We start from the raw sequence: 27,304 nt of genomic DNA on the forward strand, positions 1-27,304 counted from the left end.
ATTACATGAGATTGGTTAAATTTTGAATTGAGATTGATAATGTATGAGAAATAGGTTGTGCCTCATTTAAATTTTTCAGTTATGGGTCGAAACAGGAGTACTGCAGCTCAAATGGCCCAAGGAAAAAGAGTGAGGATGGAGTCTCTAGAACCTCCGAGAGAAAGTAGATTTGGAAGTAAAGAAAAGCATAAAAGGTATGAAGAAATAAATAATTGGGCTTTTATTCCAGAGAGAAGAATACAGTTGTTGCCTGAGCAATATGACCCGCTCTTAGGGGGCCTGCAAAGAAGGAGTTGAAAGAGGCTAACTAAGCCCCTTCTGATGTGGTTCATGAATTTTATGCAAAAGCTTGGGCAGGAGAAGATGGAGTTCAAGAGTTGCGAGCAAAGGTACAAGGGCAATGGGTACCATTTGATAGGGATTCCATTAGTGCATTCTTAGGTGACCCCTTGCAGTTAAGAGGAGATGAGGATTGCACATATCACAGGTTGATGTCGCAAATTTATGGCTTCAATGATGACATACTGGCTAGGGAAATTTTTCTAGCCAATCACACTTACCAAATAACTGCAGTTGGTAAACCATGGAGGATATTAAGGAAGCATATGAAGACGTTATCTCAAGTTTGGATGGTCTTCATGCTGGCCAATATGGTACCTAATAACTATGTATCTGACTTAAATATTTTCAAGTGCCATCTTCTATATTAACTTTTAAAAGATGATTATTTTGTTGATGTGGCCAAAATTATTTTTCATGAAATTTATAAATTTTCTAGATTTGAAATTGGCCCAAATAATCTGAAGGAAAAGGATACTTTGGGGGTTCCCTACTTTTATTATTGCCCTTTGTGCAGAATATGGTGTGGAGGTTAATCCATCTGTGAATATTAGACCTCCAATTGATTTGAAATTTATTGTTAACAACTGTACTGCTGCAGAAGACTAAGCACCACAACCTGGTGAGGTTCCTATATATCAGTCACCTGTTCACCAACCATAATCATCATACCATCTAGGAAAGACAGGTTAATGGAATAGTTGCAGCAAATGCAGTCGGAGTAAAGAGCTACTTGGGACCATATACAAAGGCAAGAGAGTGACAATCATAGAGGGATAATGAGGCTCCAATAAGACATATATAAATCCTTTCCTCAAGGGCAACATAACCCCTACATGCCTCTTGATCAATTTGCTACTTATGTTGCTTGGCCTGGGGACAGGTACTATTATTCTTGGGGGGCAGATCCAACTAATGAAGCAGGACCATCTACGACTGGTGTAGATGATGAATTTAACACAAAGCTAGATGACTTTTAAGGGACGACTAATATGGTTATTTCTTTTTCAGTTTTTTTATTTTATTTTATTTTTCTTATTTAATTTGTTAGCATTTGTTTGTTTAGTTGTCTATTTGTATTAATTTTGGAATATTTTGTTGTTTATTGTTTTCTTGAATTATTGTTATTTTTTAGGTATAATTACCTTATTCGTCCTTACATTTAGGGTCAATAATCAATTTAGTAAAGTGGTTTCTTAAAAAAACAATTTGGTCCCTATGTTTTTTAAAATGTATCTAAAATGGTCTTTTCTGTTCATTCGCACCAAACGGCATCAAGTGCTACTTATGTGGCAGAGAGAAGTGGGATTGGGTGTTGTGTGAGGTGTCAAGTGACGTGGATTGAGAGATTAGTTTAGTGAAAAATGAATTTGGGTAGGGTTTTTTAAATTGCAATTGTGGGTTAGGAATTTTTAATTGTAAGAAATGAGTTTCTGAGGTGCGATATTGTAAGGTGTGATCCCGTGGTGCGATTATGGGGTGCGATTGTGAGCTTCCCTCCCTCCTTTCATCACTCTTTCTCATGCCTTGCCCTTTTCTTTCTCTCTCTCTTTTTCTATTTTTGTAGTTTCAACCACACTTCGTTATGGGTATTACGGGGATTCCCTTATCCTGTTTGGTCCAACCTCATCCCGTTTCATTAAAATCAGTTATGTTTTTGTGAAGCAGCTTCAAGTGGCAAGCAAGGACAAAATTTAAGTCTTTCTTCACGCTTTCAATAAGAAGCCCAAGTTAAGCTCCCAAACTAATTGGACGGTGTTGGATTTCTTCCTTCTTGAAGCGTATAAAAGCAAGGTAACATTGTTATAAGGTTTGGTTTGGTTTGTTCTAAAGCAGTCACCCAGAGAATGTGTTTGAAGAAATTGATTTTTCAACTTCAACGGATTTCTTTGTGGTTAAATTAGGGCTTCACCATCTGTATTAGGTGGGAAGAACGTACCTCTCGTAGTTTGGATTAGCTACATGGAATGGTGATTAAAGATCATGGTTGCCTCTTGTATCTTTTTTTCCGAGTATGAATGTCAGGTTTCTCTTAAGAATCATCCTTATTTTGCTGGAGACATGAAGTTTGAACTACCACAATTCCACAAACTAGCTTCCTCAATGCAATTCCTCTTTGAGGGACTGTTAATGGTAATTAATTATAGGACTAGTTGTCTTAGCTAAAAATTGGGTCAAAAACTACTTTAAGGCTATAAGTAGTTGAGCATCGGCTACAATTTTGGCATTAGATTATTTTCTACTTATATCACTAGCGCAGAAATGCTAAACAAGGGCGGTTGTTTTACATTTACAAATGCAGCTATAGAGCCACATTTGATCATCACGCATTCGTAAATCAAAAAGATACAAATGCGGCTATATAGCTGCATTTGTAAATACTATTTATAAGTGCGGCTATTTCTGGTAGTCGCATTTGTAAATACTATTTATAAGTGTGGCTATTTCTGGTAGCCGCATTTGTATATGCTTCTGAATCAGGTGATAGGGTTTAGGCTATAGCATTTACAAATGCGGCTATTACCATAGTTGCATTCGTAAATCTTGCGCTGGATTTACAAATGCGGCTTTGGTAAATAACCGCACTTATAAATAGTGGGTTTTTTTTAGTGCAATCTATTTAGTGCTAAACCCATATAAATTAACCTGTTCAATTATATATACCCAGCCAGACAAATACATAAATTCAGAGAATCAAATATATATTGATCAAAATGTACATTACAAACAGTAATCAAATTACGTATAATCCCTACACTATTGATCAGCTACCCTAGAGTTATAAAAGTTTATGAAATATGTGGACCAAGAATGTCTCACATATGACATGGCTTCCGAATTCATTGGTATTTCTTTTGTGAATAACTGCATTTCAAAATATAATTGACATAAATTAGTTTTAAGATACATATATCTTCAAGAATTATAAAAATGATTTAACATATCATGTTACCTCTTTCCAACCAGTTTTAACACCTAGTCTTACAATGGTAATCATCCATTGCATAATGTAATAGCCACACTCATAGCTTCCTGATTGTTTATTACACTATAATTCAATAAAAAGTAAAAGTTAGTATCTTGATAAACAATGATAAGAGAAAGAAAAAAATTACAAACCTTTATTCTTATCCAGTTCAAATTATTTGAACTGGATCGACCTTTTAGGATGTTATATCCACGCCATGAACTGGTTAATACAAAAAACCTTGTTAGTAGATGGTTAATTAGTAACTTACAAAGTTAAGTTTATAGTGTACTTACGTATCAATGATATTCTCAAAATTTGTGGGTATCTTCTTGTGTAGGGAACAAAATCACACAACAGTCTTATCAACCATTGATATGACAAGTATCTGTCAATGATGCCTATATCATCCATGAAAAGAGTTAGTAAATATTTAAAACATGAAATAGTAATATAATTGATGACATATTATTAAACTTACTCATTAATATAAGGGCATAAATAAATTTGTTTTCCCTCTTTTTCCAGGGTGTTAGTGATGTATGATTGGGTCTCATATGTCCTTGGTCCAACGGGATTAGTATATGCAGGATCTAAGAATCCATACACATTTTCCTTCTCCTCAGTGAGACAGACTCCATGCAAAAACCTACAAGTTATTAGTTAAAGCATAATCAATAATAATTTAACATAAAGTAATTGAAATATAGGTAAAAATACTTACATCATAAAAAATTGAATTATATTTATATTGAGCTCCTGATTCCCAGCTACAAATTCTAATAAATCTGTGTTGTACATCATCAGTGGCATTTCAGTGTTTATTTGAAAAAACGTATCACCAATCTGACTAGAACCTAGACCTAAGGAAGCTATAGGATCGTCAATTGGAACCTCACGCTTCTTCTCCGGACTTGGTTTCCAAAGAGGTTTCTACAAGATAAAGAACATTTGTATTAAATTATATGTAATATAAAAATATAAATAAAAATTAATACAATGAAATGAAATTATTACATGAGGTTGTGGCATAAATCGAATGAGGTGTTTGGGCCAGGCAACGAATGTCTGAAATGCATCGACCACAGTGGTTAAATCATCTGAAGGTAGTGGAACGCGAGCATCAGGTACTTGTACTTTTTCAACTCTTACCTTCGCCACATCAGATGTAAGGTGGTGGGCTTTTCATAGACTTTTCCAAGGGCCACCACCTGAGGAATCTTGCCAGCCGCTACCAGTAGCTCACATTCCCTCGTCTGCCCAATGATATCATCCCCTGATGTTGTAGAAGCCGCACAACTTCCCTTTGTGCTCTTGGGAGTGGGACTAACAAGGGGTTGAATCGGCTCACCACAAAGTTGTTGCGATAGAAACTCTTCTCACATTCGATCATTCTCTTATCTCATTCATTGTAGGAGCCTCACAACTTCCCTTTGTGCTCTTGTCACACTAGTGTGAATCCTGATTCATCAACTTTAACCCCACTTTTATTGTCAACCCATTTACACTTGAAAACTGGAACGAAAAACTTACTGTAGTCAACCTCTCATATCTCTTCTATAAACCGATAGTATGCCATTGATCCAAGTACTGGATTTGTATCTTTCGAAGTCGAAAACTGCATTGACTCGGCTTCAAGAGTAACACCAGAATTTTGAATTGTACTCTTTTCATCCATGGACTTCGGGTAAAATATACAATTATTCACTTCGTACGTTGTACATGAGATGACATCAAACTTCAATCCAGCAGCTAACCAGGTCAAGGTCTCTGATGTCGTTGAATCCTTGAACACCTCATCTTTAAACCAAGGCATGAAAGTTCTATCATGTTCCATCAAGACCCATTTCTCTGCTTGTCTTGGGTTATTTGCCTTCACAATGGCTTTATGAGCTTCTATGTAAGGTATAACTTCATCTGTGTTATTCAATATGTACAAATGTGCTTGCAAGACTTATGATCGAGATTTGCTTACAATATTCACACCACGTAAACATTTACTTGTAGAACGGCTGTGGTGCCATGAATTAGCTGGAAGACCTATTGGATTTGCTTTTGACATGTACTCTAAACAAAATTCAATACTTTCTTCAGCTATGTACCTTTCAATCATTGAAGCCTCTGGACGATAATGATTTTTCACATAACCTTTCAAAATTTTCATATACCGCTCAACAGGATACATCCATCTTAACTACACTGGTCCACACAATCTAACCTCTCTTACCAGATGCACCACTAGATGAACCATGATGTCAAAAAGAGATGGAGGAGGGATCAATGACTTTACAACAGATGGAAGAGAAGAATGAACACAAACGGGTTATGGTATGTCTAACATTTTTTGGTAAGATCCCACGAATAGATACCGACAATAACTGTTGCATCAAGATGTGGCAATCATGAGACTTCTGTTGGGTTTAATAGTGCCAAAGTTCAAGAGGGGGGTGAATTGATCTTTTAAATCTTTCTCGCAGAATCAGTATTTATCACAGTGTACAGAAAATAAATCGATTTATTTGAAATTGAACAGATTTATTTTGGCACTGTTTGTGTTTGAAAAACGTTTATACAGTCAAGTTAATCACAAGATTATGCAGATCGATTTTCCAGATTCACACACATTGATATAATGAAGAAAAATAGTGAATCACAAAACAACAAGCGTCAATTTTAAGCAAGTGATTAAGGTTCAATTGATAGCTTGACACTTAATTGAGAACCCTATTACAATCAACCTGTTCCAGTGGCTTTTAACAGATTATAGATGTTCTTTTTAGCATCAATCAGTTTTTCCAGAAATTAAGAACAGTATGAACCGAGCCCAGAAAAAACAGATTTATTATTGATTGAACAAATTTATTTCTTGACAGTTTAACAGTTATGCAGAAATTTAAGTGCAGAGATTAAGGGAGAATGAACACACGGCAATTATACTGGTTCACTCAACTGAGCTACATCCAGTCTTCACCTAAACCAAGGTGAAATTCACTAAATCACAATTCAAACAAACACAAATCCCACTGTTCTTGAACCCTACAAGAACTTAGGTACACTTGCTGAAAAACCCTATTTCAGCACACACACACTCTTCAAGAAACCCTATCAAGAAGAGTGTAGAACCAAACTTTTACAAGAAAAGAAATGTGAAACGACTACACCTGATTGAGGATGCAGAAATCTGCCTTAAACCAGTAGAACAGATTGCTAGAATAGTAGCAACACCTCTCACCAAGCTTTTGGAACCAAACAAGAACAAGCACTTTGTGATTTTCGAAATCTTTGAAGAACAGATGCTAATTCCTTGTAAATCCTCAATCCTCTGATGCAAACTTGTTTTTACAATTGTATGATAGATTGTTAAACTCGGAAACAAGTTTTCATTTTATAGAAAACCAACTTATAATAGTTTTTTGAAAAACAGTTAAAGCTGTTATAAAATGAACAGATTGAAAATAAAATGAACAGATTTATTTTCAAAAACAGTTAGAGAATTGGTTATGTGAGGAGACTTAGTCAGCCATTCTGGTGCAGGGACAAAACTGAAAACCGTTTAAGATAGCCATGGCACCAGAGTCAAAAAGAATCTATTCATTTACAGATGAACAAATTTATTTTTCAAAACGAAAACAGAGAAAGCTTAACTATTTAAAACATAGTCGTTTTGAAAGGTAGAAGACTTAGTCAAAATACTTGATGCACAAAATCTAATTTTCACAAGACTTAGCCAAGGCATCAGTTTAAAAAAGAATTTGTTTATTTAGAAAAGAACATATTTATTTTTATGCAGTAAACGATTTTTGTAAAATATGTGAAAAACAGTTTAAGAAACCTTATGCTTGTTCTTATCACATGGCCAGTGGTTAGGAGGTGAGTTACTCAGCAAAAAGCCCACTCTTAAACAACCTCTAAACACTACCTAAGACACACTTAAAGCAAAAGGAAATATACATGAATTGTACATAAAAGTCTTCATCAAACACATGTCTTGAAGGGGCAGCAACCATCTTCAACAACTTCAACCCAATTAACTTCAAATCTTTCATTGACACTAGGCTCTTTACATTTGAGGAATGTCCTTGTGGCACTTTCACACCCTTTAGACATTGACAAAAACTAATTTTTTCATCTTTTTGACATTGTGTAACAAGCTGGGGGCAAATATGTACGCTTACCCATTTCTATGGGTTCCAACTCGCCTCGTATGTTCATCTCAATCAAATCTAAACGAGCATTTAGACCATCCTTCGTCTTCCCCCGTTAATGTTAAGAAGTGTACCAATTAAGCTATCACACACATTCTTCTCAACATGCATTACATCTATACAATGTCTGACTTCTAACCTCGACCAGTACGGAAGATCAAAGAAGATTGATTTCTTCTTCCAAATGTTTGTAAAAGATGACTATTTTTTTTACTTACCAAAGGTGTGGTCTATGTTATTTACCTTTTCGGTAACCTCAACACCGGTTAATGGAGTTGGTGGACCACTAGCCTTTTGGTGTCCATTAAAGGCTTTTTTCAACCTCCGGTAAGGATGATGACTTCTAAGAAACCTCCGATGTCGAAGATATACTATCTTCCTTCCATGTTTCAATTGTTGAGAAGTAGTGTCTTCTTTGCATATTGGACATGCTTTATGACCCTTAACACTATAACTTGATAAGTTACCATATGCCAGAAAATCATTGATGGTGCAAAATAACATGGCATGAAGCTTGAAAGTTTCATTAGCAAATTCGTCAAATACTTCAACACCCTAGTCCCACATTAACTTCAAATCTTCAATTAAGGGACTTAGATAAACATCAATATCATTCCCTAGCTGTTTCGGACCGGATATCATCATAGACAACATCATGTATTTTCGCTTCATGCACAATCCAAGAGGTAAGTTGTAAATAACTAGTAAAACATGTCATGAATTGTGATTTTGTACTCATATTACCAAACGGATTCATTCCGTCTGTAGCTAAACCAAGTCGGATATTTCTTAATTCTTTACCAAACTCTGGAAACTCGTCATCAAATTTCTTCCACTGAATAGAATCAGCTGGATGTCAGTACATGCCATCACATTTCCTCTCATCTACATGCCATCTAAGATTCTTAGCATCGTTTGGGTTTGCAAACAAACGCTTCATCCTTGGAATGATGGAAAGATATCACATAACCTTCATTAGGGGTCCATGCTTTTCTATATCTTCAATAGTATCATCATCTTTTTGTTTCAACTTATAACGTGATAACCCACACCTCGGACAACTTTTCAACAATTCAAAATCTTTCCGGTATAATATACAATCATTAGGACATGCATGTATCTTTTTATACTCCATACCCATAGGAAAAGAATCTTTTTGGCCTCATAATTACGATTAGGTAGAGTATTTCCCTATGGAAGCATATCCGTTAACAACAGCCGACAACCGTGTGAAGTTAGTTGATTCAGGACACAATGGAGTCTCTGCATCGCTTGACATACTTCCTGATCCTGCCTGTTGACCAGAACGTTGGAACTTGCATCGTCAAACTTGGATCGACGTGCGCACCGCTTCAACCTCCGTCCTTCGTCACGATCCACCTCAAGAACCTGCAAAAGAACAGAGCGGCGCCGCTGCGGCCGATCGCACTCCAACGCCCAAGTCAGCGATTGAACCACCAAATACTTCAAGAGCAAACACTCAAGAACTCTCAAGGAACCGTGCAATGTTCTCTCTCACAGTATGCTCAAGAACTCGCAAGCGTAAAGAAGACAATCTGAACGTGCGTACCTCGAAAGTTCGTTAGGAAACCCTTTTATACCTGGGCACTTTCTCTCTCCTGGCAGTTACACACCTGGACACGTGGTTCGCATCCAGTCGTACACGTGCCATCATCTGGAGCCTCCTTGACTTGGGCGCTGCTTCTGACTCTCCTTTGGCTAAGTTACTTATGCATGATACTACTCAGTGCATAGCTGTCCTGGAGTGCGATCTCTACTGGAATTGGCGAGTTAGGGTGCCTTCGTACACCTCCCCTGTGGTCTCGCCGGCCGCCTTCATAATCTACACCACCTTCATCTTCGGCGATGTGCTTGCTCTGGCGATCTCCAATCACTTGGTCGCCTGAGTTTACATCTGGCGACTTCATCTTTAACCCGGTGATCGCCGGTTCTGGTATGCTGGAGATCGGAACACGCCAACTTAATAACTGGCGACTTCACGAGCCCCCCCGACTTCTTTCCCTTCTGCCAACCTGGCGTCTTGTCAACACGCCGATACTGTAGCTTGATGCCACGTCATCACTTCAACTACCAGGGCGGTACACAAGCCCCCCAGTCTTAAGCGAAGACCTGTCCAGCGAAAAGACTAAAAGAGTCACGTCAATACCGATCTACGTGGCATGGCACGGAATTTCAAGCGGTTGTACTTTCTGCTTCTCTGACGCTCTACCAAACACCTAACCCATCGCTCGACACGTGGCTTCATCAACGGTTACCTTCAGTTAACGTTTGCGCTTCCCAAACCCATTTCGAAAAACCCTTAAACCCATTTCGCTCCACTGTTCCATCACTTTCTCCGTATTCTCAGACGCTCCAACTCTCTTCTGCAAAAAAGCTCTCAACGTTCTTCAACTTCATGAATCACCAACTTCCTTCATCACTCTTCCGATCACAAAAAGGTACTTCCTTTCCTTCTTCTGCTGGTTTTTCCTGCATTTTAACCGATTCGCATCATCCTTTAACTGTCTGGTGCATACGTTGTGGGTTGTTTTTTCCATTTCTCCTTTCTCGTAACTTAGGGCTTCGTCAACGTCACAACGAACCTACGTTCGTTCATTTTTCACCCTTCTTCCATGATCGAGTCAGCCTCTGCGAACCCTGATCATTTTTCCTTTTCTTTTTCCTCTGCAGCTTCCGCAATGACTCGCTCAAAGATCACCCCAAATCCTCCTCCTTCATCACGAAACCCCTCCTCACAAGCACACGACCCACCGCGAGCACGTGGTGCTTCGTCTTCTCAGGCTGAGAGGCCTGCACCCTCCCGCCCCAACTTGGCTCAGGCCACCCCCCTGTCGCCGGAGGAGCCTCTGTTCCCTCCCCAGACTTCAAAAAACTGTACCCATGGGCCACCTCGACATTTTTGAGGGAAACATCTTCTGTAAATTCTGCTGGGGCAGTTCTACGATTGAAGAAAGGGGACGAGCCTTACCAATCATTCCATAAGGAGCACGACGAAAAGATGACGGTGCTACCTTGCCCTCCGGTGTGTGTTGACGATAAGGGGAACACCGGCGGGTTGTTCTGCCTCATATACACCACCCTGTTCAAGAAGGTGAAACTTAGGTTTCCCTTCACCCGTTTTGAAAGGGAGCTTCTCACCGAGCTCGATATCGCCGCCGCCCAGCTCCATCCCAACAGCTGGGCGTTCGTACGGGCTTTTCAAATAATGTGCGATCACTTGGGGCTGCCAGCGTCAGTGGACGTTTTCTTATTTCTCTTTGAAGCCAAGCACCCAGGAGATCGCCTATGGGTAAGCTTGAACGGGATTGCTGGGAGGTCGATCCTCTCTATCTTCCGGCAATCCTACAAAGACTGGAAGGGCAAGTTTGTCCAGGTGCGCCCCAACGAGAAGGACGCTTCGTTGCTCGACGGTTTCCCCTTGTATTGGGTAAACAAGGGAAACAAAGAGTCCAAGAGTAGCTTCAGGAGGCCAAGAAGTCCTGATAGCATGGGTGCCTTGGAGAGAGACCTCTGCTTCTTCTGGAAGAGCGTGGCAGATGCCAACATCACCTTCCTCACCACCATGCTCATCTGCTTCGAATTCTTCGAGGACCAACTCGAAATTCGCATAGGTTAGAACGTCTAAGTCTTTATTCTAACATTACCTCTGTTAACTATTTTTGGGCGTCTTGTGCGTTGTGCGCAAGACTTTGGTTTTATTTTCTGCACCATTTATCTGCTTTGCTGCATACTGCCTTATGCATTTATTTTCTCTCTGAGCTAACCCATGCATTTTTGCTCTATGCAAATAATATGTTGGGCCAGGGCAAGCTCGCTGAACTGAGGGCGCTCGCCCGAACCCACGGGTTGGCATCGGGTTCACAAACCGTGCCAAACTCGGTGGTGGAGATCGCCGCCGCACAGGGCCGATCGCCACCCAAAGGCCCAACTCCTCCCGATGTCCAACCCGCCAACCAACGCAAAAAGCTTGTCCTCAAGAAACCTAAGAGGAAAGCCCCCCAAGTAGTCCACGAGGAGGAAGAGGAAGACGACGAGGCAACTAAAGATGGCCTCGTCACGAAGAGGAAGAGGGTGGCACCTTCTTCACCATCTGCTCCACCCCCTCTTCCAACATCAACACCACCATCTACACCTGCTCCGCCTCCAACATTGCCACCCCCACCAGCTTCTGCCTCACCAGTCCAAGCAATTCCATTGGCGTCTGCGCCACCTGTGGTTGAGGCCCCCGAGCCAAGCTTCATGGAGGACCCCCCGAGCGCCTCCACGCCGTATGTATCAGCTGGAGGGGGTCCTCCTTCAAATGCCTCAACCGCAAACGTCGCTCCAATCGGGAATGAGGTTGCCCACAACTCTCCGATTCTGATTACTGAATCCCCGACGTCGCCACCACGCCAAGAAGCACCTGCTGAGCAACCAACTAAAGAAGGTGGCGGCGAGAGCCAACAACGAGCCCACCCGGTGCCTCCACAAGCAAACCTCTCTCTCGAGGTCACGAGGATGTGGGAGCCTTTCTCGGCCAAACTGAAGATGATGGCAGAGGACTTCCCCACCATTATCTCTAGAGCTGTGGAGAGCTCCACCAGGAAGCTCCAGGATGACCTCTACGCCCTTCGAACAGAGAACAGCACTATAAGGATTGAGGCGGAGAAGTTGTCCTGCAATCTGACACTCGCGGAGATTGAACACTCCCGAGTAGAAGATGCAATGAGCACCGAGCTCCGGGTGGCGCGCAAGGAGGCCACCGATCTCCGCCACAAGGTACAGCTCTTGGCTCAAGAGAAGATTGAGCTAGAGAGCAAACTGGTGCCTTATCGCGTGAAAGTGGCTGACCTGGAGGGCTTGATCAAAGCTGATGCCGCCAAGGTGAAAAAACTGGAGCAAAGGTCAGCCGATCGGGAGGTCTTCCTGGGGATGGTGGAAAAAGAAAGGGACGACACCATGGCGAAGCTTGCTGAAGCCAACAAAGAAAAAAGGAAGATCGCTGCTGAATTGGGCCAGGTGCAGGCAGAATCCAAGAAGGTTGCTGAAGACCTTCTTCAAGCTCAGGAAACCATCGACAAACTCAAGAAGCAAGCTGAAGAGCTGGAGCAGCAGAACAAGGGGCTGAAGGAACAAACTGAAGAACTCAAGAAACAGATTGAAGAACTTAATCTGAGTTCTGCCCAAATTCTGGCTGCTGGATTCGAGGCCGCACGGGAACAGTTCGCCTGCTTGTTCCCCGATCTAGATCTCAGTATGGTGTCCCTCAACAACGAGGTGATGGATGGGAAGGTGGTTCCCGCTGAAGACTGATCAATTCCCTCCATCCACTACCTTTACGCTTTCCCTTTGCATATAATTGTAATGAACTTTTTTCTTTTTCTGTATATGTGCCCCGAACTGATATTTACTTAATGACAAAGTCCTTGTATTTCTTCTTATAACTTCTTTAGCTGTTTTAACTTTCCTTGCACAATTTGCTTTAAGAAATTAACTTAGCGATTTCGTAAGCGCGATCATATACTTAACTGCTTCGAACCACTTCGATCTCGGATAGCAATCGCTTTAAAACTCGTAATCTCAAGGCAATGATCTTCAGCGTAAAACCATTCTTCCAGCAACGAACTTTAACTCAGCTACTGGCTTAAAACATCGCTTCACCCGATCTGCTTCATCAAAACGGGTCTTTAACTTTCTCGCCACCGTTTGAACTTTTCCTGGTCGCCAAAGACTCTTGGCGATATCAGCTTTTTTCTGGCTTCATACCTTGGCCATTGTTCCTTTATCTGGGGGTAGAGGCGCCTTTCGGATCCTTCTCTACCTCCTTGAGCTTCAGAACAAGAGACCGGGTGGCTAGGCGCTCTCTTCGACCCTACCTTAGCCACCTTCCAAACTTCTTCCACCCTTTACACCATACCTGAACTCGTTCGAGACGAGAAGGATTTTATCTTGCCTGAACCCGCTCATAGGCGAGAAGGTCTTTAACTTGCCTGAACTCGCTCATAGGCGAGAAGGTCTTTTAACTCGCCTGAACTCGCTCATAGGCGAGAAGGTCTTTAAATCGTGCCTCTACATTGCCCCAGGGGTTACATCTCCTCCCCCCCCCCCAGAAACACTGAGGACTTTCCACTGGTGCCTCTACATTGCCCCAGGGGTTACATCTTCTCGCCCCCAGAAACACTGAGGACTTTTCACTGGTGCCTCTACATTGCCCCAGGGGTTACATCTTCTCGCCCCCAGAAACACTGAGGACTTTTTACTCTTCCTCGCCTGCACTCGCTCGACGGCGAGGAGGTCTTTTATCTCGCCTCAGGACGCGCGAGGGCGTTGAGGTCTTTTAACTCGTGCCTTCGATCGCCGAAAGACGATGAGGACTTTAACTTTAACTTTAACTGATGCCTCCGATCGCCGAAAGACGATGAGGACTTAAACTTTAACTGATGCCTCCGATCGCCGAAAGACGATGAGGACTTAAAACCTTTTAGAAAGCATGCAATATATCTTTAACTTGTCTTAAGTCACGTATAAGTGACAAGGTCTTTCTTCAAAACTTTCTGAAAACAACGAGCATGCAATCTAAAACAACTTAAACTTTGAAAACTTCTCTTTATTGGGTGGCCTCGTTAAAAACCCTCCTTAGGGAAAAAATAGTGCCCCCTTCAAACTGTTTGATAGAGACATTGTAACATAACTTTGTGTTTGTCTTTACTTACAAAGCTTCTTAACTGTAATACAACTTGAGGTGCGTGGCGTTCCAGGTGCGAGGAATCGCCCCTCCTTCCAATGTCTCTAAGCGGTAGGCGCCGTTCCCGAGCGCCTCGGTTATTCTGAACGGTCCCGTCCACTTGGGCGACAGTTTATTCTCCATCTCGTACTGGTGGGCTTTCCTCATCACCAGGTTGCCTTCTCTAAACTGCCTCGGCATCACCTTTGAGTTATATCTTCGTTCAATCTTTCTCTTCACCGCCTCAGCCTTCAATCTTGCCTCTTCCCTGACCTCATCCAGTAGATCCAGGTTCAACCTTCTCTCCTCATTCGAGTCTTCCTCTACGAAGTTCTGGAATCTCGGCGAGCTCTCCTAGATTTCTACGGGAATCATTGCATCACACCCATAGACCAAGCTGAACGGGGTCTCATGGGTTCCTGACTGCTCGGTGGTGTGGTACGCCCAAACTATGCGGGGTACCTCCTCAACCCAGCTTCCTTTGGCTTTCTCTAGCCTTCTCTTCAAACCTCTCAGCAACACCCGATTAGCTGACTCTACCTGGCCATTTGTCTGAGGGTGCTCGACGGATGCAAACACTTGTTGAATTCCCACCCCTTTGCAAAGCTTCTTCAACAGGTGGCTTGCAAATTGAGTCCCATTGTCCGACACCAGGCGCTTGGGCACACCAAACCGGCACACAATGTTCTTCCACACGAAACCTTCGATCTTGTGTGCGGTGATTTGGGCCACTGGTTCTGCTTCAATCCACTTGGTGAAATACTCAATCGCCACCACCAAGTACTTCATCTGCCTGATCGCCAGCGGGAATGGTCCCAGGATGTCGATTCCCCAAGTATGAAACGGCCAAGGGCTGTAAATCGACTTCAACTCCTCAGGAGGCGCCTTGTGCCAATCGGCGTGCTGTTGGCATTGTTTGCAACACTGCGCGTACTTCTTGCAGTCTTCTCTCATCGATGGCCAGTAGTACCCTGCACGGAGAGTCCTTGCGGCCAGAGATCGACCCCCGACGTGGCTTCCGCATATCCCTTCGTGGAGCTCTGCCATGATTCTAATGCACTTCTCGCCATGCACACATTCCAGGAGTGGGTGAGTGAACCCAAACCTGTACAACTCGCCATCAATCAATGTGAACTTGCTAGAATTCTTTTTTATCTTCCTAGCCTCTGTCGGATCCAACGGGAGAAGGCCATCTGCCAGGCACCGCTTGTACTGTGTTATCTAGGTGTCTGGCTCATGGGTAGCACAGACCTGCGCCATGTTCACCTTCTCTCCTCGACATGCTCTAATTCTCGGCGATCTCAAAGTTTCTTGCGTCAAAGACTTGTGACTTCTTGCCGCTTTTTCCGTCGACCTGCTTATCTGAAGAACCAGGTGATCTGCTACAAATGCTCTCGGCGCCTTCAGAGTTTCTTGAATCACCGTCCTCTGTCTACCCCCCTTGCCTGAACTGGCGAGCTTAGCCAGCAAGTCAGCTCGGGCATTCTGCTCTCTGGGCACATGCACCACTTCAAAGGAGGCAAAGGAACTCTTCAATTCCCGCACATACTCCAGGTAAGCCGCCATTTGTGGATCTTTAGCCTGGAACTCACCTGTTACTTGCCCTGTGACTAGCAGCGAGTCACTCTTAGCCATCAACACCCTCGCTCCCATCTCCTTTGCCAGCAAAATCCCGGCGATCAGCGCCTCATATTCTACTTGATTGTTGCTGGCTTTGAAGGCAAACCTCAAAGATTGTTCGATCAGCACGCCGTTGGGTCCTTCCAAAATGACTCCAGCACCGCTACCTTGCTGGTTCGACGATCCATCCACCGAGAGCACCCAACGGAAATCGTCCCCTTCAACTCGTGTCGCCTCAGATGAGAGCTCGACCACGAAATCTGCGAAGATTTGCCCCTTAATCGGGCCTCGGGGTTCATACTTAATATCAAACTCTGACAGCTCTACTGCCCACTTCACCATCCTTCCCGCAACGTCGGGCTTCTTCAAGACCTTCTGGATGGGCAGGTCAGTCATCACCAGAATCGTGAAGCTATGGAAGTAGTGGCGCAACCTCCTCGCCGAAAATACCACCGCCAGCGCAGCCTTCTCCAGGGCCTGATATCTCGTTTCGGGGCCCTGCAACACCTTACTAACAAAATAAATAGGCTTTTGAACCTGATCTTGGTCCTGGGCGAGCACCGCACTCACCGCCCTCTCAGTTACAACAAAATACAACCTGAGAAGGGTTCCCACCAGCGGTTTGCACAAAACCGGCGGGCTCGCCAGATACTCCTTCAGCTTGACGAAGGCTTCCTCGCACTCCTTCGTCCAAGCAAACTTGTTATTCCTCCTTAAGCACTGAAAATAGGGATGGCCCTTCTCTCCGCTAGCTGACACGAAGCGAGACAGGGCGGCCATCCGACCTGTTAGTTGTTGCACTTCCTTCACGGTAGCCGGGCTCCTCATCGCCAGGATGGCGGCACACTTATCCGGGCTGGCTTCTATTCCCCTTTCAGTTAAGAGGAAACCCAAAACTTTCCAGCCTCCACGCCGAAAATGCATTTCTCTGGATTTAGCTTCAATTTGAACTTGGCGATCGTCGTGAACAATTCCTCCAAGTCTGCAACGTGCTTGCTTTTCTCTGGCGAGGTCACGACCATGTCTTCGACGTACGCTTGCACATTCCTTCCCAACATCGGTGCAAGTACTCGATCCATCAACCTCTGGTACGTGGCCCCTGCGTTCTTCAGCCCGAATGGCATCACCTTATAGCAGTAGCACGATCTCTCGGTCATGAAGGCAGTCTTCTCTTCATCCATGGGATGCATCTTGATCTGATTATACCCCGAGAAGGCATCTAGGAAACTCAACAACTTACACCCTGCAGCACTATCCACCAGGGCGTCTATGCTTGGTAAAGGATATGAATCCTTTGGGCAAGCCTTGTTCAGATCAGTGAAATCGACGCACATGCGCCATTTCCCATTACTCTTCTTCACCAGCACGACATTTGCCAACCATTCAGGGTACTGGACTTCCCTGATGTGGCCTGCAGCGAGGAGTTTCTGTGTTTCGTCCCTAATCGCCTACCTCCTCTCCTCGTTGAACTTTCTTCTTCTTTGTCGCACTGGTCTCACCAAGTTGTCCATCGCCAGATGATGGCACAAGAAGTCGGGATCGATCCCGGGCATGTCCGAAGCGGACCATGCAAAGGCATCCAGATGCCGTTCAATCACCTTAGCAATCTGGTCCTGGAGCTCGACCTCCAGAGATCTTCCCAGCCTGAAGATCTTTCCCCCGATCTCTCTCTCGAGCCACTGCTCGACGGGTTTTGGTCTGGTTTCTCTGGCGATCACCGCCCTGGCGATCACCGCCCTGGCGATTCCCAGTTCTCTCGCTTCCTCGGGGCGATTCCTTGCCTCTTCTTCCTCCAGACGGGAGTTCCACTCCCCCAGATCAGCATCCACCATCTCCACGTCCCTTCCGGCGGTCTCCTCTATCACCGTCGACCTGGGCTTCACACCAGGAGGCGGGGTGGTTGTTACGTAACTCACCGATCTTTTGTTTTTCAGGCTATTCTCATAGCACTTCTTTGCTTCTTTCTGATCGGATTTGATGGTGATCACCACCCCCTCCATAGACGGCAACTTCACCTTCATGTGTCGAGTCGACGGTATGGCGCCTATCCGATTGAGCGTGGGCCTTCCCAACAGGATGTTGTAGGCTGAAGGAGCGTTTACAACAAGGTATTTGATTTTCTCCGTTCTCGAACCCGCCTCGTCTGTAAACGTACTCCTCAATTCTATGTACCCCCTGACCTCCACCTGGTCACCAGCGAAACCATACAAACACCCTCCATAGGGCCTCAGCTGGTCAAGGGGCAGCTCCAACTGCGTGAAAGTCGACCAGAACATCACGTCTACCGGGCTTCCTTGGTCCACCAGCACCCTGTGGACCTTTCTTCCTGTTGTGATCAACGAGATGACTATGGGATCGTTGTCATGAGGCACAACGTCCCGAAGATCCTGCTTGGTGAATGTAATGTCCACTTCCGGCGAGTGGTCTTCAAACATATCCACCGTCATCACAGACCTCGCGTACCTCTTCCTCTGTGATGCGGTGCATCCACCTCCTGAGAAACCCCCTGCAATGGTGTGGATTTCCCCGTGCGTAGGCATCTCGTGTTGCTGGGCTTCTCCACCTGCTAGTTGGGAGCTCGACGCGCCCCCCGTCCTTCTGCCCAGCAAATAGTCATTTAGGAACCCGCTCTTTACCAGATCGTCGAGCTGGTATCCTAAAGCTAAACACGAATCCACGGTGTGGCCAAAGCCTTGGTGAAACTCACACCAGGCATCTGGCTTTGGTCCCAGCACCTTGTCGCCCACCTTCTCTGGCGCTTTCAACCTAGCAGATATGTTGGGAATGGCGATCAGGTCCGCCAATCCCATGACAAACTTGTGCTTAGGCGGGCGATTGTATTCCCGGCGTGCTGGTTGCTGGCGCCCTTGGCCCCTGCCCTTGTTCTTTCTTGGATCATAAGGATGGCGAGTCCTCTGATCCCTTCTGGCCGCCGCTGTCTCCAGAACCCTCTGTGGCTGGATCCTGCTCTGGGCGCGTGGCCTAGCGGGAGCCATGCTTCCTCTCTTCTCGGCGACTTCACTCTCGTCGACGATGTGGGCCACCGCAAGTCGCCTCACCTCAGCAAACGTGGCGGGGTGAGCCCTGATCAATGCCTCGCAGAATGGTCCCGGCAGCACGCCCTTCTTAAATGCGTAGACCAGCATTTCTTCATCTTTAGCCGGCGATCTGATCATCTGCGCCCCAAAGCGATTCAAGTAGTCCCTGAGGGACTCTCCCTGATATTGCCTTATATCAAACAAATCGTAAGACACCCTGGGCGGTGCCTTATTCACGATGTACTGCTCGACGAAAATCTTCGAGAACTGTTGGAAGTTGGTAATGTGACCGTTAGGCAGGCTCACAAACCATTCCAGCACTGTTCCCTGGAGAGTGCTCACGAACATCTTGCAGTATACGGCGTCTGATCCTCCTGACAGCATCATCTGCGTATGGAACGTGGTGAGATGAGCCTCAGGATCCTCCACCCCGGTAAAAACAGCCTTGACAGGTACCACACTCGCAGGAATAGGCGTGTCAGTAATCGCCTGAGCGAAAGGCATGGGAAAAACACGAGGCGGCGTTGACGGCGCGACCTCTTCAGCAATAGGACGCCCTTGCTGCTCCTGAAGAGCTTGACGCAGCTCTTCAGTCACCTTGCTAAGCTCATCATTCCTGGCCCGCGAGGCGGCCAGGTCCTCATGCATTCTCGCCTGTTCTATGCGCGAAGCTTCCACAGTTGCCTGCAATGAGCGCATAATTTCTACCATCTGCGCCATGGTCATGGCGGCGGCGCCTTCAGCAGCAACGGGTGCAACTGGACTTGAACGGTTGCTTCTCATTTTTCTCATGAAAACTCAGCAAATCACAGAGAGTAACGAACAACACTTCCTTCAGCGACGATTGATTCAGCGATCAATCGGCCAAAACTGCGCGAATCTCCGCAAGAAAACTCAAGAACACAGCGAACCTCCACAGAAACCTGCAACTCCACCAGAAACCACCGCTTCTCCCACGACAAACCAAACGAGCCAAAGAACTCAAACTTCACCGAACAAATCTCGCGTAAACAGCAGAAAACCTCACTTCACCGAACAAAAACCCAAACGAACGGTGAAAAACGCGAAATCACCGAACAAAACTCAGATGACCAGCGAACAGTGGTTGCACCAGCACACAACCACACATAAAACTACGAAAACCTCCAAGAACTCACGCTGTGGATGGGAACAGGTTTTACACGGCCCCACGGTGGGCGCCTGATGATCCTGCCTGTTGACCAGAACGTTGGAACTTGCCTCGTCAAACTTGGATCGACGTGCGCACCGCTTCAACCTCCGTCCTTCGTCACGATCCACCTCAAGAACCTGCAAAAGAACAGAGCGGCGCCGCTGCGGCCGATCGCACTCCAACGCCCAAGTCAGCGACTGAACCACCAAATACTTCAAGAGCAAACACTCAAGAACTCTCAAGGAACCGTGCAATGTTCTCTCTCACAGTATGCTCAAGAACTCGCAAGCGTAAAGAAGACAATCTGAACGTGCGTACCTCGAAAGTTCGTTGGGAAACCCTTTTATACCTGGGCACTTTCTCTCTCCTGGCAGTTACACACCTGGACACGTGGCTCGCATCCAATCGTACACGTGCCATCATCTGGAGCCTCCTTGACTTGGGCGCTGCTTCTGACTCTCCTTTGGCTAAGTTACTTATGCATGATACTACTCAGTGCATAGCTGTCCTGGAGTGCGATCTCTACTGGAATTGGCGAGTTAGGGTGCCTTCGTACACCTCCCCTGTGGTCTCGCCGGCCGCCTTCATAATCTACACCACCTTCATCTTTGGTGATGTGCTTGCTCTGACGATCTCCAATCACTTGGTCGCCTGAGTTTACATCTGGCGACTTCATCTTTAACCCGGTGATCGCCGGTTCTGGTATGCTGGAGATCGGAACACGCCAACTTAATAACTGGCGACTTCACGAGCCCCCCGACTTCTTTCCCTTCTGCCAACCTGGCGTCTTGTCAACACGCCGATACTGTATCTTGATGCCACGTCATCACTTCGACTACCAGGGCGGTACACTTCCATATCCATGCGCTTTTGCAAAAGACTCATCTCCTACATCACGAATCATGTCCTCCAATCGATCATCATTTACATCATCGTGTACTTCTTCATGCATGGTGGACCCCACGTATTCTTCACTTACGGAAACACATGGTAAATTTAATAATTCACCATGCCATGTCCAAGTTGTATAAGATCGAAGAAACCCATCATGATGGAGATCAAGCTCAAGTGGACATGGAGGCCAATCATCAAGAGCAAGAATAGGATGAGGCTCAAATAGAAGACGGTGATGGAGGTCAAAGCCCACCTCAAAGGTTTACTAGAAGCATGTTCAAAGCTTTAGGAGCTAATGGACGTTTATTTTCTCTTTTTGTAATTTCTTTGTTTGAAGGTGCTTAGAGGGAAACATTAGAAACCTCTTTTGTTAAAGCATCTTTAGGTCTTTAGAATAGGAGTCTTAGGGGGGGTGCGTTAGTAGATAGGTGTAGGAGTAAATAGGGAGGTGCCAAAGTGAGAGAGAAGGTCACACCTTCTTCATGACTATAGTTGGCGCCACTTTCATTTGTTTTTGGGGGGAATTTTGAATTCATTTAGCTTTGCATTTCAGCACCTCTAGGCTATAAATTAAGGTGCTGCCTTTGTATTTTTCAGATTTGAAATTTGATTAGAGAAACTATACTCAATTTTTTAGAGAGCATTGGAGAGCTTTGTGCCTTCCTCACTAGTCTTATCTTGAGAGTTTCCATGGTTACCTCAAGTCGCGGCTTGCACACTCATCTTGGAGTCAACATCCTCTAAGTGGCGTGATCATCCAACCATTCCTCCATCTTCATGAGCTTTCTCTTCTCCTTCCTTCCTCCTCTTTCAATTGTTCATGTCTTAGCTTGCTTCTCTTGAATTTCTGTTCGGCATTTTCATTTCTTATGAGCTTTGCTTCGGTTCATTTGTTTACTTGCTGTTCTTCATCATTTCTTCTTCATTTCTAGTCTTTTGTTCGGTGCATTTCTGTTTTTGTGTTGTTTAATCGGTGCCTTTGCCTTTTCTTCCAATTCAATCGGTTCAATTTGACAAAACATGGAACTTCCATATGAGTTTGGGTTTTGGTACTAGTCTTGGTGAGTTCTTGTTCATAGAACCTTGATCCAATTCTATGATAAAGTGCCTATCTCATATCCAACTCAAGATGATTCCTAAGAATGTCAAGAATCATTCAAAATGTGCTAGTGGAATCATATCATGTGGTATCTAGAGTTTAGGTGTGTTCTTGTTTAAATTTTGAGTTGTGTTGCACTTTAATTTCAAGAGCTCTTTAATTTCTTGCAATTTACGGTTCTGTTTTAGGCTTATTTGAGTTTTCTTGCTGTTTTCTTAATTGTGCCTATCATATGTTTGAGTATTTTCCTTTTTGAATCCATACAAGTTTTGTCTTAGTCTTTTTTTTCCATAATTGTCATCACTTCTTGTTGTACTTTTATTGATTTTGTTGTTTCTTGCTTTGGTGTCATATAATTTTCTGAGTTTGATACTTGATCCTTTGTGCATTTTCTGTTTTAGTTTGAGTTCATGCTTGTATTCTAGACCTATACAAGTTCCTATACATCATTTTCCATTATGTCTTTGCTAGTTCATAATTCTGTTTTTCATTCCTATTAGGATTCCTCTGTTTTCTGAAAACGTGCTTACTGTTTTTCCTTATTGCAATTGATTAAGTCACTGAAAAATTCTGAAATTCTGGATTTGTGTTCTTCAAAGTGTTAGACAAGAGTATAAAAAAGAAGTACTCAGAAATTCAAAGTACACAAAAAATGATAAATAAAATACAAAAAATGTACAATTCTGCCGAATAAAAATACGGTTATCTAGCAGCGATTTTGAAAAATTTATCTCAATTAATTGGCTTACTTTTTTTAAGTGATTCCAGTGCCATTTTTGAGCTAAGATCTTGAAGTTTGTGTGGTTAAAATTTCATAATCCAGTTCGCTCTATATCATTCCAGTTAAATCAGTGAACATCAAGCACAGTTTGCATAAAAAATATTTTCCAGTAGCTAATTTTTTGTTTTCTTCATCTACTCCAGTGCTTTTCTTTAAGTATTCTTTTGTGTGTCTACTTTCTCATTGAGTTCTTTAATTTTCTTGCTTGTCTTTTGTTCATTAATCTTTGAAGTTTGTCAAACATCTAGTATTCCTTTTGTTCTAGCCTTTCTTTGCTTATATTTTTCCTTGTTTGTCTTTATTGCTTCTTTGGTTTTGTTGTGGTTGGCTTTGAGATTGGTGTGCCTTGCTTTGACATCTTTCATTTGAGGATTCCAAGACCTCAAGATCAGATTGGTGCAGGGACATTATTTCTTTGAGAGTGACCTCTTTTTCTGGCCAAATTCACTTCGGCAATTTGGTTGCCAAACTCACTGTTTTTGCTAATTTTGTTTCTTAACTTGTTTGCTGTTTTTGTGTGTTTGCTGTTTTTATTTGCAAATGGCTGGATTTTCAAGTGATGCATCCTAGAAGCAGCATTCTCCTTCCAAAGCTTCGGTCCTTGGTGAATTGCATGAAGCTCAACGCACCATTAGGCGTTTGGAAGAGAAATTGCAAAATTTGGAGGTGCAACAAGCTAGGCCATCTCCTTCTATCCATGATGGGCATCATTCACATAGACCTTCAACAAGAGCTTCTTCAAATGACATAGGCCATGAAGAAGACTATAGGAGAAGGAGAACTCCACCCCAATTCCATGGACATAGACATCACAACCAAGGGGAGAGACATCACCATGGAAATGGCTTCTACCAAGATGCAAAGGCTAGGCTACCTTCGATCAAGCTTCCTTGTTTTATTGGCTCTAGTGATCCTAGTGTATATTTAGATTGGGAGGCTAAGTGTGAACAAATATTTGAGATCCATGAGATCCAAGAGCATAAGCTTAAGCTAGCCACCTTAGAGTTTAGTGATTATGCCATGAAATGGTGGCATGGTGTTGTAAAGGACATTATCTATCACAAGGGTCCTCCCGTGGACTCTTGGAACTCTTTAAAGGATCAAATGCGCGCTAGGTTTGTGCCCCCACATTTTAGGAAAGACCTCATGTTGAGACTCCAACGGTTTCAACAAGGCACGCTAAATGTGGATGAATATTACAAAGAGCTAGAAACGCTTGTGCTTAAAATTGAATTAGAGGAAAGTGAGGAAGCTATGATTGCTAGGTTTGTGAGTGGTCTAAGGAAGGATATTCAAGATATTGTTGAGTTACAAGAGTATTCATCATTGGGGTCTTTAGTTCATCTTGCAATGAAGGTGGAAGCCCAACTTGCTAAGAAAAATTCTTTCAAAAATACTTCCAAATGATGGTTACTACAACAAGTCTTGGAGGAACAAAAAGTCTTTTTCTAAATTTCCTTCCAAAGATTCTTCTTTCAAACCCAAGGAACCTAAGCCATCTACTTCTAGGCCTAAATCACCCACTAGAACGTCTAATACCAAATGTTTTAAATGTATGGGTTATGGTCACATAGCTGCTAATTGCCCTTCTAAACGAAGTATGTACATGCATGATGGCATTGTAGTGAGTGAGCATGATTCGGATTCTCCTACGCATTCTTTTCATTCTAGTGCATCTAGTGGGGATGAGAGTGAGTGTCCACTTGAAGGGGATTTGTTAGTTGTGAGAAGACTTCTTGGCCAAGTTTCACAACCTTTTGATGAAAGTCAAAGGGAAAATATTTTCCATACAAGATGTCTTATTCAAAACAACATTTGCTCTTTGATAGTGGATGGGGTAGTTGTGCTAATGTGGCTAGTACAAGAGTAGTAGATAAGCTTGGATTGCCTACTATCTCTCCAACTCGGGGAGTATGATGGAGATCAAGCTCAAGTGGACATGGAGGCCAATCATCAAGAGCAAGAAGAGGATGAGGCTCAAATAGAAGACGCCCATGGAGGTCAAAGCCCACCTCAAAGGCTTACTAGGAGCATGTTCAAAGCTTTAGGAGCTAATGGACGTTTATTTTCTCTTTTTGTAATTTCTTTGTTTGAAGGTGCTTAGAGGGAAACATTAGAAACCTCTTTTGTTAAATCATCTTTAGGTCTTTAGAATAGGAGTCTTAGGGGGGTGCGTTAGTAGATAGGTGTAGGAGTAAATAGGGAGGTGCCAAAGTGAGAGAGAAGGTCACACCTTCTTCATGACTATAGTTGGCGCCACTTTCATTTGTTTTTGGGGGGAATTTTGAATTCATTTAGCTTTGCATTTCAGCACCTCTAGGCTATAAATTAAGGTGCTGCCTTTGTATTTTTCAGATTTGAAATTTGATTAGAGAAACTATACTCAATTTTTGAGAGAGCATTGGAGAGCTTTGTGCCTTCCTCACTAGTCTTATCTTGAGAGTTTCCATGGTTACCTCAAGTCGCGGCTTGCACACTCATCTTGGAGTCACCATCCTCTAAGTGGCGTGATCATCCAATCATTCCTCCATCTTCATGAGCTTTCTCTTCTCCTTCCTTCCTTCTCTTTCAATTGTTCATGTCTTAGCTTGCTTCTCTTGAATTTCTGTTCGGCATTTTCATTTCTTATGAGCTTTGCTTCGGTTCATTTGTTTACTTGTTGTTCTTCATCATTTCTTCTTCATTTCTAGTCTTTTGTTCGGTGCATTTCTGTTTTTGTGTTGTTTAATCAGTGCCTTTGCCTTTTCTTCCAATTCAATCGGTTCAATTTGACAAAACATGGAACTTCCATATGAGTTTGGGTTTTGGTACTAGTCTTGGTGAGTTCTTGTTCATAGAACCTTGATCCAATTCTATGATAAAGTGCCTATCTCATATCCAACTCAAGATGATTCCTAAGAATGTCAAGAATCATTCAAAGTGTGCTAGTGGAATCATATCACATCACATAGCAAGTGCTCCCTCATTATATTAACATCCAATATCGTTCCATTCAAATAGTTAACGCACGGACACCTGATCTTTGCTCCATCATGACCACTATTAATCGGGTTACGTTGTGCAAATTGTATAAATTATTCTACTCCTCTTTCGTACTTGTAAATCAAAGCACTTGATTTACAAGTGCGGTTTTGATTTACAAATGTGGCTATACAAACAGCCGCATTGGTAAATCAAATTAATTTAAAAAATGTCACCACATTTTTTATGAATGCATTTAAGCGCAAAGTTGCACTAAATAAAGAGCATTCATTTCTTTATTTTGCACTAGTGTATACACTATTTCTATCATATTAATAATTAACGTGAGATTCTCAACCTACTATATTCTTGACAAAGATTGTTCATTTGAGTTATTTGATAATAACCTGTTTGTTAAGTTTAACAATTATTGAGGTAAACTTTTACATCATCTTAAAATTTAACTCAACTTTAAAAACTAATTTAGAAGAAGAATGTTGCCTCTTATTCATTATACTATTTTTTAATCATATTACTAGTCAACTAGAATGAGTAATACTTATTGTTGTTCATTATAAGTTGCTCCTCACTTATCATGATTTTATTTTGAAGAAACAATCTTTTTTCAGAAAGCTTACAACAATCATTATTTCTTTCAATAAAGAAATTTGTTACCAATTATGCAACAATATGTCCAATTCTATTCTCTAGTGTTACACCCAATTATCTTTGAAACAGGGCATTTTTATTTTTATGGACATTGCTAGGTAAAGAAGCTGAATACATGGTTGAGAAAGATGATAGATACCTCATTGGGGTTCTAAACATGAATGCCAGGAATATAATCTTGACTATGGAAGTTAATGTTTCAGCAAAGGTATACAATACCACCAAAGCCAAAAAGATGTGTTCCAATGAAAATGGACCTTGTAGGCTCAGTTATTTCTTCCCTAATACATATTATGTTATTCTTACGGAAACCAACAATGTAAAGCATAAGTAACCTTGTCTAGCTCATTTATCTGTACAGATCTTCGCTAAAGTAATTCAAGAATACAGTGTTACATCGATTGATTACAGGTAGATGGGGTATCGTATGTTGAAATTTCTTTAGTGGTCTGTGTGTTTGTCTATATATTACTTCTGGGTACAATGATTAAAATTTATGTTCTAAATCCTTTGGTTTAACTATATATAATTTTTGTTTCTAAAGATGTCACATTTTTGTGCGTAGAAAGTTATTGTGATTGTTGTTTATCTGATTTTGAAAGTCCTTGGAGTTTATGATGATGTTGAGAAACGTAGTCATGTTACAATCGATGTTATATACAGAACAAGTAATTTAGTTGCAACATAGACCGAGACTAAGCAACCATCTCAGCCAACTCGAAGGACATCAAGATCAAGTGCAAAATTTTCAAGACCCAACAGTTTCATAACCATCTCAGCCAGTTCGAAGGAAAAGATCAAGTTCAGAATTTTCAAGACCCAACATGAGGCTTAA

The 27,304-nt window shown here is 43.0% G+C and overlaps 1 pseudogene; it reads left to right on the forward strand.

Annotated features, from left to right (window-relative positions):
* The first annotated feature begins 81 nt into the window (after positions 1-81).
* Positions 82-27,304, forward strand: LOC137815963 (uncharacterized; annotated as a pseudogene).

This window comes from Phaseolus vulgaris, chromosome 1, assembly GCF_051622355.1.
Source record: "Phaseolus vulgaris cultivar YP4 chromosome 1, ASM5162235v1, whole genome shotgun sequence".
NCBI lineage: Eukaryota > Viridiplantae > Streptophyta > Magnoliopsida > Fabales > Fabaceae > Phaseolus > Phaseolus vulgaris.